This window comes from Pinus tabuliformis, chromosome 8, assembly GCF_031772625.1.
Source record: "Pinus tabuliformis cultivar Carrire ecotype Pingquan chromosome 8, CPIR1, whole genome shotgun sequence".
NCBI lineage: Eukaryota > Viridiplantae > Streptophyta > Pinopsida > Pinales > Pinaceae > Pinus > Pinus tabuliformis.
Window position 1 is genome coordinate 1861822251 of NC_142294.1, and position 11476 is coordinate 1861833726.

General features: G+C 42.5%; 1 pseudogene; it reads left to right on the forward strand.

Annotated features, from left to right (window-relative positions):
• The first annotated feature begins 7631 nt into the window (after positions 1 to 7631).
• On the forward strand, positions 7632 to 8486 carry LOC149243751 (cullin-1 pseudogene; annotated as a pseudogene).
• Positions 8487 to 11476: the final 2990 nt, after the last annotated feature.

An 11476-nucleotide genomic window follows, 5' to 3' on the forward strand; every position in this document is an offset into this window, starting at 1 on the left:
GCGGGCCCTCTTCTAGCCAACAGTCCCCCAGCACAATCATTGTGACTCATCCCGAGTCACTCGCCTAGTGTGACAATCTTCTCACGGAGGTCGGTCATCAATTTCTATGTTTCGCTGGTACTTGCAACAAACCCATCTTCCGTCTCTTGTACTCGTTCAATGCGTGTCTCTGATACATCGTCCTCTACCGTGGCTTCTTCTATAGGTGCATATTCCTCCTGCATGTGTGCCACCTTGCGCTCAATGGTGGTGGAAACCACAAGTGCCTCATTAATCAATGGCTGGAGGCACTCTTTAATCACTGCTCCTTTCTGGCGGGCAGCATCAATTGGGATTTTCATAGCTTGGGCCTCCTTCATCTTGGCCAAGCACTGCACAACCATAACCATCTTCGTGGTCCCTCTAATATTAGCATAGGCTTGCAGGAGCTCTCTTGCCACAGTTTCCAAGTCGTTGTAGGGTAGGAACTTCCTGGAGTGAAGTGAGCGACTGAGTCAACAAGTCAGTGCATTCCTTCACAGAACGTGTGATTTCTTCTCGAACATAACTGATGAGGATTTCGTGCCACTCGGTGACCTCTAGCAGCGTCAAAGGATGTGCTTGCAGCTTTAGCTCTGCAATTTGCATACTGAGTTCCAACTTAATCTTCACGGCCTCCTCTTTTGCTACACGGAACCCACTAGCCAACTTGTGGATTTGTATGTCAATAGGTAAATCGACCGCAATCTCCAGTTCAGGGACACGCAAACAGGCTTCCCCTACCAATTTCTCCACTTGTTGAATCTGTGTGACGGCCTCATCCCATTGGAGGCTCAACTGTTCGATATTAATTCGTTGTTCACTGAGTACCTGTTCCACGTGCCTCTCCCTTGGCGTGGAGCTCCATCATGTCACCGTCTTCGAGCTGGTACAAGTGTTCACGTGGGAGGGCAGCTAAATTGAGTCCGAGCCCTGTAAGCCATCCTACCACAGCTTTGTCCTCATTTTTTGTTACCAATGCTCCTTCTGGAATCACGATAGTATGGGCCAGTTGGGCCTTCAGCAGCTACTCAATGGCTGACATACCTGTAACCCCATGAGTAGCACTGGCTCCTGTCTGTGTTGCCCATGTCCCAAGTTCTTGCAGTTGTGCACAAAGTTCCCCCAACACAAGTTGTTGCTCTGACATGGCATCGCCGATGGCATCGTGGGTGGCTCTGCGAATGGTGTCCCTGATGTCACCAAGGCAGCCCTTCATCGAGGTGGTTAATTCTCCATCCCATTTAGGCACCTTGGCCTTCCTCTGCGGCTTTGTTCATTGTATCCGCCACGACCATTTTAAGGGCGCACCCATGGCGGTTGATGGTGTACCCTCAGTCCTCTTCTCCGTGGTTGATTCTGTGGGCAACTTTAGACGAGTTTCGTCTGTCGCATCCATTCGAGAGGGTGCTTTGGCCTTCGAAGTTTGTGCTACTTCTTTGGCTGCGCGAACTTCGGCAGCGTGCTACTCATTCCACTTCTACTATGCGGCGCACTTTGCTGTAGCCTTTCGTGTCCTGATGGCAGCCTCATCGCGCCCCACCGCATCGGGTCCACACCATTCTAGTGGCCAAGTATCTAATATTGCATCGATAGCTTCGTCAATGGCAATGAAAGGAAGTGTAGTCCATGTTTGGTCAGGGTCCTTGCGCGCCCGAATGTAGACAAATTGCATGTCTGCTTTAAACTCAGGTATATGTTTCACACTGTCATAGATCTCGGTGGACAACCGAGGTAGCTGGGTGACCCAGTGTCAAACATCGATCTCCATTAGTATCCAAACACTGTTGATGCCCATAACTCTTTCGGCATCCCTGGTCGCCCAAAGCGATGCAAATCTAGCGGCTTATGGCCAATCCTGGTCTAGGGAGGGAAGCTGATTGTCTTCAGGTGGGTCAGTGGTAACCAGCACAACGGAAAATAACAGCCATGCATAGTGGAAGGTCTTTCCCTCCTCTTGGACCTCTCTTCAGTTGGTCAGGAATTCTTCACAAAGGAACTGCGCCCAATTGAATCGTTCCCCACCTACGCATTCCTCGGCGAGCGCAATGATGACCACGGGAACCTCGGTGCCACGGCATTTCCACATCTTTTTCCTGGCCAGCAACTGGGTAGCAACGCAGACTGCTCTATTTGAGATACTATTAATAACATACCCTCGCTGCCCTTTCTCCAGCTTATATTTCTTTAGTTTCCTCATCAGGGTTTACTTCTTCGACATATGTCGGGGATCCCTCGTCCTCCTCGTCACTTTCAATGGTAACAGTTCTTCCCTTTTCTTTCATTGTGAGCTTGCTAAAGCGTGGATTTCACGGCGGCCGCCTCACTAGTCCTAGTATCCAAGGGTCCTTTTTGGTCAGTGGCATCTCGGGTGATTTAGGAAGTTCGGTTGCCTGCAGTGGGGGATGTTGTGGACTTTCTATGGTAGGGATTAGTGAACTGAGGAATGACTCTCGGTATTCCTTTGGCAGTGCCTGGAACCACGGGCTTTCCTTTAGTGCCTTGTCATTCACCTTGATCCTTTCAGCTGGAACCTAGGGTGTCCTGTTCTGCGAAAGATAAAAATTTGTGGTATGCCCCTTTGCTTGTGGGGAGAGGTTAGAGGCCAAAGAAAGTCATGGTTGATGGGATCATTTGTAAACTTGTATAGGTCTGGGATGTCTAATGTAGCCAAGAAAGGTAATGGATTAGGTGCAACCGAATGAGGCCAAGGAAAAGTAGAATGACTAGAGGGACTAGGAAGTTCTCCCATGAACTGGTTTCTAGTGGGGCTCATGATTGTGATGGATAGTAGTTTCCATGAGGTAGTGGTCGGGTCACATATAGTGATGGGCCATAAAGCATCCCCTAGGCCTAAGGAAGGCTAACAACTAACAAGTTTCCCCCGAGATAGAGGTTAGCCCCAAAAGATGAAGATGGTTGAGTTGGGAGGCCCCAAGGAGATGTAGTGGGTCTAGGGAATGGAACACCACTGGACACATAAGTTGGGTTAGGTACCAGACCACCACCAATGGGGTAGCCACTAATAGGAAAAAAAAATCCACCAAATATGGGCCCTACTGATCCACATATTGAATTGGTGTAGGAATTCCCCCAACAGGTGGATAGGCACCAGAAACATTGCCCCTACTCTACAGTGGTGGGGTAGCTTAACTAAGCAATGGATTCCAACCAAATAAGTTGTTGAAGTTTGTCATACTAGGAACACCAGGAGCCAACACAAAAGAAGTATGCATAGTGGAGGCAACATAATGCTGAGCACCACCCCAAGTGGCTGTATCTGAGGTTCCTAGATGAACCATAGGTTGTACAATAGGATGACCCACAACGGGTGTCGAACTTGAGATAGGTGGGTTGAATGGCGGTGGAGCAAAGGTTTCCAGAAAGGACCATGAAGCACTAGTAGTCATTGGGATTTTCAAAGGGGAAACCAACAAAGGCACTAAAGGTAAGGATGTTTCCCAAATCAAATAGGCCAGAGAGGATCAACAAGTGGAGGATTACAAGGAGGTACTAAAACTTCAGTAGAATGGTCTTAAGATAGAATAGACTCTGGGTCAGTATGGGTGCGATTCATGGTGTCAAATTGGAGACGACTCCCTGATTCACTAGAAAATTCCTCCATAGAAAGTGGAGGAAGGCCTTATAGGTATCAAGACAGACAACGAGAACCTGGGGTGGCCATGGTGAATATATTTGACAAAAATTTATTAAGCAATGTATTATATAGGTCTCAATAACAAAACAACGCGCACCTAAACAAACAAAAAGACACTAAAAGGGATCGACAAGCAACCAGGGAAAATAACTTTGTCTAACAGCCACAAGTAGTTGGTAATGAAACCCAGTATCGAAGGTGTTAAAAGAGGGAGTCGCTCAAATGTACGGCTACGTCTACTCTTAATCTTCGCTTGAACCTCGGTAAGAAAGGGCCAATTACTCTCATGAAGATGAGTACCCTCCCAAGAAACTAAAGACAGAGTAGGTTTTTCTATTTAGGTACGAGGGAAACCTATTCGAGTCATGTGTTCATCCCTAAAAATTTTAGCCACTAAGGTTACTTCAAATCACAAATACCATTGGGGGGTGCTCACGGTCGTAGATAGTACATTGTGTGGGCAGGATACCTAAGCCCCTGAATCATCTCTCATACCCCGAGGGGATTCTCAGTACACAAAATACCCACCAAAATGGAATCGAATGAGAGATACCGTCTCTTACACTCTGATGTTGTCTCGTGTCTAAATCCATTGTAAGTTAAGCGGTCTTGAATGACATGAGTGCAGCAAGATTTTACTCTCATCAATGACACTAGTATCAGTTTCGAAATCTTGGAAAGTTTACTTATTACAGCATAGCCCAAGATTTTAGCTTAAACTAATGTGTGTGTGTGTTATGAAAAAAAGGTTTTTAATTACTTTTATTACGAGATTGATTTTAAAGGTACTTTATTAATGTCTTCAGAGGGAATGAATGCAACCACGATGATTATAGTCTAAGACATCAGAGACCTAAACGCACAAACTGGAAAAACACAAGCAATGGAAATCACTAGAAAAGTGACAAATCAAAGGTTGTAAGTACTAACGCAAGCTAGCAAACCAATACAGTACATTACAAACAGGGTTAACGCAGTGTGGATAGGACATAGATAGTGTTATAATGCTTTGGTATCCACCGCAGAAAGGGCTACACATGTTTAACTAGAAAACAAGAGCATTTGGGTCAAAGAAAAGTTCTCAGATCAATCTGGATTATTAAGAATGCAAACAATGAATGGGAACTCAAACAAATACAAGATCCGAGAGAGGGAATTTAGGAGAGGGAAAACAAAAACAAGAGTTAGAATTCTCGCTAGTTGAGTTGCCAATTCTGCAATAGGATTTAACGCTCGGTTAGATGAAAATAAAACCCTCTCAAGTTATCCTGGAAACCTAGGGCAGACTGAGTAAGAGAAAGGTTGCTATGATGCTCAGGATTCTCAATAGATCAAGATGCAACATCACCTCCCACATTTCTTATTAGTTCAATTTGGGCGAAATATTTTGGGTGATTAATATTCCTCACATAAAAATGGTTTCTTCACTTTTTAGATGCTTGTGTGCTTAGGAAAAGGCTTCCCCATGCTTCATGGCTCTTTCTCGCTTTTGTATGATTTTCTTGTTTAGGAAGAAGCTAAATATGAGGATAAAGAGATGACATTGCACTATATGAGTTTCTGAAAGTTAAAAAGAGTGTCAAAGTCTAGTTAACTCGAGCTTTTTGCCTCGTGACTAAGTGAGAATTTCGGTAACATAAGTTAAATGAAGGGGACAACTTGGTATAGACTAGGATTACGTGGTAGTCATGCTAATTAACTTGTATTATAGTCTCATATAGGTTAGGAGAAATGCGTATTTCAACCAACAACATAGTATTCTCTTCTGAGCTGATGGGGAGGTGTTTTCATGTATAGCACTCTGTGCTCGCAACAACCTACCTAGGCTTCCCAGTACATGCTCACAACACTGCCTGTAGGGTGCGAAAGAAAATACCACGACTTAATCCATCGAATTTCCCGTGGTTTTAGTTGTGACTGAATCATCTTGACACGGTCTTCAATGTATAAATTACTTGCTCACGGTTAGCAATTGATTTTGCCTCAAAATGAATATGGATGCATTGATAATCTTGTAATGGTGTTAACGGTTGATTTGGGTCCAAATAAGGGATGAGTATGTAGTGGATTGATTTGGTCATTTAAGTAGTTAGTAAATTGTTGTTTGGAATTAATGTTAATTTTGTTAAGTGCATTGTCTTGGCCCTATTTGGTGTTTGCAAATATGCTTAAAATTACTACTATTATGGATGGAAATGCATCGTGTTTAACGATTGATTATCATGGCATGGATCTAACTCGATTTGGATCGCAATAAATAGGTTTAAATAACAATACGATGAACCGATTAAGGGTTGGCTAATTGGACAAAGTTGACATATGCTCTGACTTAGGTGACAAGAACTTGTGCACAATTGTTACACACTCCTTGAAATTTATTTACACTGGCAAATTAAATATTTGGAAAGTTCTTTTCCTTATATCTTGTTTACATGGTTGTGATGTCTTGAAAATACTTTTTAGCAACCAACATGATGAAGCACGAAGAGATGAACACAAATCAGGCTAAGTTCAGAACTAAATGGTTGGTATCTATAGTAAGCATTGAAGCACACTTGCTTCCTGATACATGTCGTGTTGCTCAAATTACAAATATAATAAAAACTAACTAAATTATAAATTCTTTGTGAGTATATATAAATTGAACAAAAGTATGAAACAATAATCTTAATCAAAAAGATTTATCCCCACTTTAATTAAGGAGATCTACTCATATTTTACCGTAAAAATCCTTAATGTATAAAAATGCTTTGTTTCAATACCATGCTTTATTAATACCGTATACCAAAAAACCTATAAATCACTTACTTAGTATGACACTCATTTATATAGCTTTAAATATATATATATATATATATATATATATATAAAACTACCTCGAAAATAAAATAAATATCCACAGAAAGATATTGAATATAAACAAAAATAAATTAAATTATATTCGAGGAGTGTATGTCACCTTTTTTTCAAACGGTTGAATAGTGTATGTCATCACAAATCAAAACAAAAGAAAGGGCAAACGATTAAGCCAATCTGCGTAGCCGTCGGCCAAAAGGTATTATGTTGACTCCGTGTCCTATAAATTCAATTCAATTCAACATTGAATTTGTGACAATACATTAAATCGTTAGCCACTTGAGTTTGTGATCACCCCCCTCAACATTGACAGTACGCGATTTGTCCGAGGTGTTGGGCGCTTTGTCCCGAGTGGCCGTGATCTGGAAGAGCACTCGCAACAGGGGATCCCGTATTGAAATAATAATATTCTTATCGTTTGAAGGCACAGAGCAGAAGTCTTTGATGGCGCGCAACCGTAACCGTAAGTCTAAGAAGAATGAAGAAGAGAACGTAACGCAGAAGAAGATAGAGTCGGAAAACTTCCTCAAGAATGAAGAAGAGCAGGTCCCACGGAAGGATAAAACTTCCTATGGAGAGTCGTGGAAGCATAATAAAGCTTTATTAGTAGCGGGCAAGAATGAACATATAGTATTGAAGCTACAGGCGCGGGCGCGGGCGCAGAAGATAGAGTGGGAGGAAGGACAGGCTTTGATCTCCAGAGGTGTGGGAAACTTGAGAAAAAGAGTAGAAGGAGACTTTATGAAGGACGAATTATGTTTCTCTTCCGAGGAGTTTATGAAGGTATATATGACTATTTGCGAACTGTGTTTGCAAAAACACGTTCATGACCACCATCAGCGACTGTATGAAATGTACATGAAGTCGTTTGAATTACATATCTTTGGTGGTTTTACCATCATTGAGTAAACAACAGGGTGGCGACAGTGAGTTCATTTGTAGGGAATTTGAGAAACTTTGGGAAAATTACAAGATCATGGTCCACTACATGTCACACATGTTCTCTCATCTGGATCGCTGCTTCCTGGGTGTTGTGCTGCCCAGTCTCAGAGAAGTTGCGTTGGTCTTCTTCCGTGACCTTGTGTGTGATCACGTACGGATGGTTGTGAAGAATGGTGTCTTGGGTTTGATAAAGCGAGAGCGCGAGGGAGAGAAGATTGACAAGGCTTTGGTGAAACAAGTTGAGAACATTTTCTTGGAAATTGGTAATGGTAATGGTATGGATTCATACAAGAATCATTTTGAAAAGCCCATGTTTGAAGATACTGCAACTTACTATGCTCGAAAGGCCGCTTTATGGATTGTACAGGAATCCTTGCCCCAGTATATGCTAAAAGTTGAAGAGTGTCTGAAACATGAGAAGCAGAAAGTTGCCCCTTATTTGCACTCCAGCAGCGAGCACAACTTAATGGAGACAGTAGAAAATGAACTCCTCTCCCGCTATGAAGCTCAACTTTTGGAAAAGCAGTATTCCTGTTGCCCTGTGTTGCTTAGGGATGACAAGAAAGACGACCTCTCCAAGATGTATAGGTTGTTTGGTAAGAGGCCCCAGGCTCTAGAACCAGTGGCAGGTATTTTAAAAGAACATGTAACTACCGAAGCAATAGCATTGATTAAATGGGTAGAGGATGCTGGGAATGACAAGCATGAATTTGTGCCCAAGCTTATAGAAATCCATGGCAAGTATATGGGTTATGTAGGGCATGAATTTCAAAATCACCAGGCTATTCTTGTGGCTTTCAGGGAAGCATTTTTCGTAATATTTGATAAAAGAGTGGGAGGAAGCACTTGTGCAGAGTTGTTGGCAGAATTTTGTGATAGTGTACCGAGGAAACCTAAACTGATGGACCATCATATTGAGAGCATTTCCCAAAAAATCGGAGAAGTGGAAGTGAGATGGACTATACTATTTCGGAGATTGTTCAGGCTTGAGAAAGCATTGTATTTATTCTAGATTATTTTATTAATGCAATGTAGATAGGAAGGGGCTTTGAGAGGTTTCTTACGCCTAGATAAATGTTGGCTTATATGGGCCTGACCTGGGTTCGGAAGAGCTATTTAGGCAAACAAGTCCCACAGCTATTGGCCCTCTCGGCAATAGCCTGCGGAGTGCGGACTGAAGTCTCACGCAAGGTAGCAAGGGAGGGCACTGGAACCAAGTTCCCGCACCCTTGGGATGTCTTGATGTGGTGTGGATGGTTCGTGCACCGTTTCGTGGCTTCGCACCACTCTGCTCCGCGTAGATCCAGACCCAAGAAAAGCCTTAATACTTATTAATGCGTTATTTGTAGATTAGATCTTCATTTTATGGTATTTAAGTAAACATTTAAGAGAAATAACTGGTTCACGCACCCAAAAAAGGTATAGATTCACATAAACTCATAACATAGGTATTTGCGCTTAGATCAAACAGTTATACCACCCACAAATTAGCTAGATCTGCAATAATTCAAATTTAATACAGAATTTCAGAATCAACTTATCTTTATTTAAACCCAGATCCACCCTGTGCACTTAGTTGCAGGGGTCCACGCACACAACTATAAACTCTACTAGGCCTCTATGCACACAACTGCAGAGGCTCTATCTATCTACCACCCCTCTTGACTCGGACTTACAAACGCTTCAAGACATCGTTCCTCAACAATCCATTACATTCGAGAGTCCAAAAGTACATACCAAAGACCGACTTCTATCCATAAAGCCTCACTCTATTTATACATTCCCATGGTCCGCAGGCCATGGGCAAGCCGACTTACTCCCTATTATTTTACATTATTTTTGGGTGGACAACCCTGTGACTTGAGTCATTTACAATTCACGCTCCACGAATTTTGCGTAGTCCTTACCATACCTTTCCAAAAATTGCAGGCTTTAAGCCCCAAAACTGTTACGTGGGCCCTCTGCTAGCCAACAGTCCCCCAGCACAATCATTGTGACTCATCCCGAGTCACTCGCCTGGTGTCACAATCTTCTCACGGAGGTCGGTTAGCAATTTCTGTGTTTCGCTGGTACTTGCAACAAACCCATCTTCCGTCTCTTGTACTCGTTCAATGCGTGTCTCTGATACATCGCCCTCTACCGTGGCTTCTTCTATAGGTGCATATTCCTCCTGCATGTGTGCCACCTTGCGCTCAATGGTGGTGGAAACCACAAGTGCCTCATTAATCCATGGCTGGAGGCACTCTTTAATCACTGCTCCTTTCTGGCGGGCAGCATCAATTGGGATTTTCATAGCTTGGGCCTCCTTCATCTTGGCCAAGCACTGCACAACCATAACTATCTCTGTGGTCCCTCTGGTATTAGCATAGGCTTGTGGGAGCTCTCTTGCCGCGGTTTCCAAGTCGTTGTAGGGTAGGAACTTCCTGGAGTGAAGTGAGCGTAATGAGCGACTGAGTCAACAAGTCAGTGCGTTCCTTCACAGAACGTGTGATTTCTTCTCGAACATAACTGATGAGGATTTTGCGCCACTCGGTGACCTCTGGCAGCGTCAAAGGATGTGCTTGCAGCTTTAGCTCTGCAATCTGCATACTGAGTTCCAACTTAATCTTCACGGCCTCCTCTTTTGCTACACGGAACCCACTAGCCAACTTGTGGATTTGTATGTCAATAGGTAAAACGGCCGCAATCTCCAGTTCATGTAGAAATTTCTCATTTCCCACCTCGGTTTTCAGTTTCTCCTTATTTCTCCCATATAGTTAAATGCCCTTTCCCATAATCATACATTTAACAAGTTGAAAAAAATAAATTTGCTGAAAACACAAATTCTGGAAATTTTACAGAATGCTTGAAATTGCAGAAATAAAAATCAGTAGTAATAAACAGCCATTAAAACACATTTAAACACTGAGATTTTTGGTCAATGTGACCCTGGAAAAACCCCCTACAACTCTTGGGGAAAACCAGTTTGAGAGCTCTTCTTTATTTCTGAAAATTGCCTTTTATAGTGAGAAATGTTCAGCAAAATATCAGCAAGCAAATTTACAACTTATCTCTTTTCCCATTCTTCATAGCAAACTGGAAATTACAGCAAACAGGACAGCAATAAATGCTGTACGGTCTCCTTGATTTTTGTGCCCGCTTTCAGCATTAAATGTTGCTATATGGCCCTCGTTTTGCGTGCAAAAAAGCCAGCAAACTGCTCCTCGATTTTTGTGCAAACCTCTCCTCGAAAATCGTGCCAAAATCTGCCTTTCACTGTGTGCTGAATCAACTGTACAAATCTGCTCAACTGCTGCCTTGGAATGTGTGCCAAGCTGTTGTCTCCTTCTCCTCCCTGCTCAGAAATCTCTCTTGCTCTCTTGCTCTCCTTCTCCCAATCTTCTCATGAAAGAATTGAATCGAATGTGATCTTTTCCTGCTTTTCCTCCCTTAATATATCTCCAAATGACTTTTGGGTGACACAAGTGACTTTTGGGTGATCTCTAAATCCAATGGCTGAAATAGATTTAGATCAATGGCTAAGATTAAATGCTCATTTAAATCTCACTTTTTATTTTTTAATTCACCCCACTTTAATAAAGACCCACTTAGTCATTTATTTCCAAAGTCACTTTTCCTTTCTAATTTTTCATTGACTTTATAAAAGTCACTTTAAAATTAGACTTAGTAACTTTATCACTTAAAGTGTCTTTTAAATTAGATTTAACTTTATAAAATTATAAAGTCACTTTAGGAGAAAAATTAAATTCTTTTGGACACTTTTCCCTAGGCCAAAGATCAAAGCCTAAGGGAACCACCTGTCCTCCGGTACCAAATTTCAACACTCCCTCTTACTGAGGAAGGTGTTCCTCACCACACCCATCTTGTCTCTGAAGTAGACATGCTTGCCCTGTGGTAAGGCTTTGGTAAGAATATCTGCAACCTGCTCATCAGTGGAAATATACTCAAGCTTCACAGCTCCCTTCTGAACATAGTCTCTGATGAAATGATATCTGATCCCGA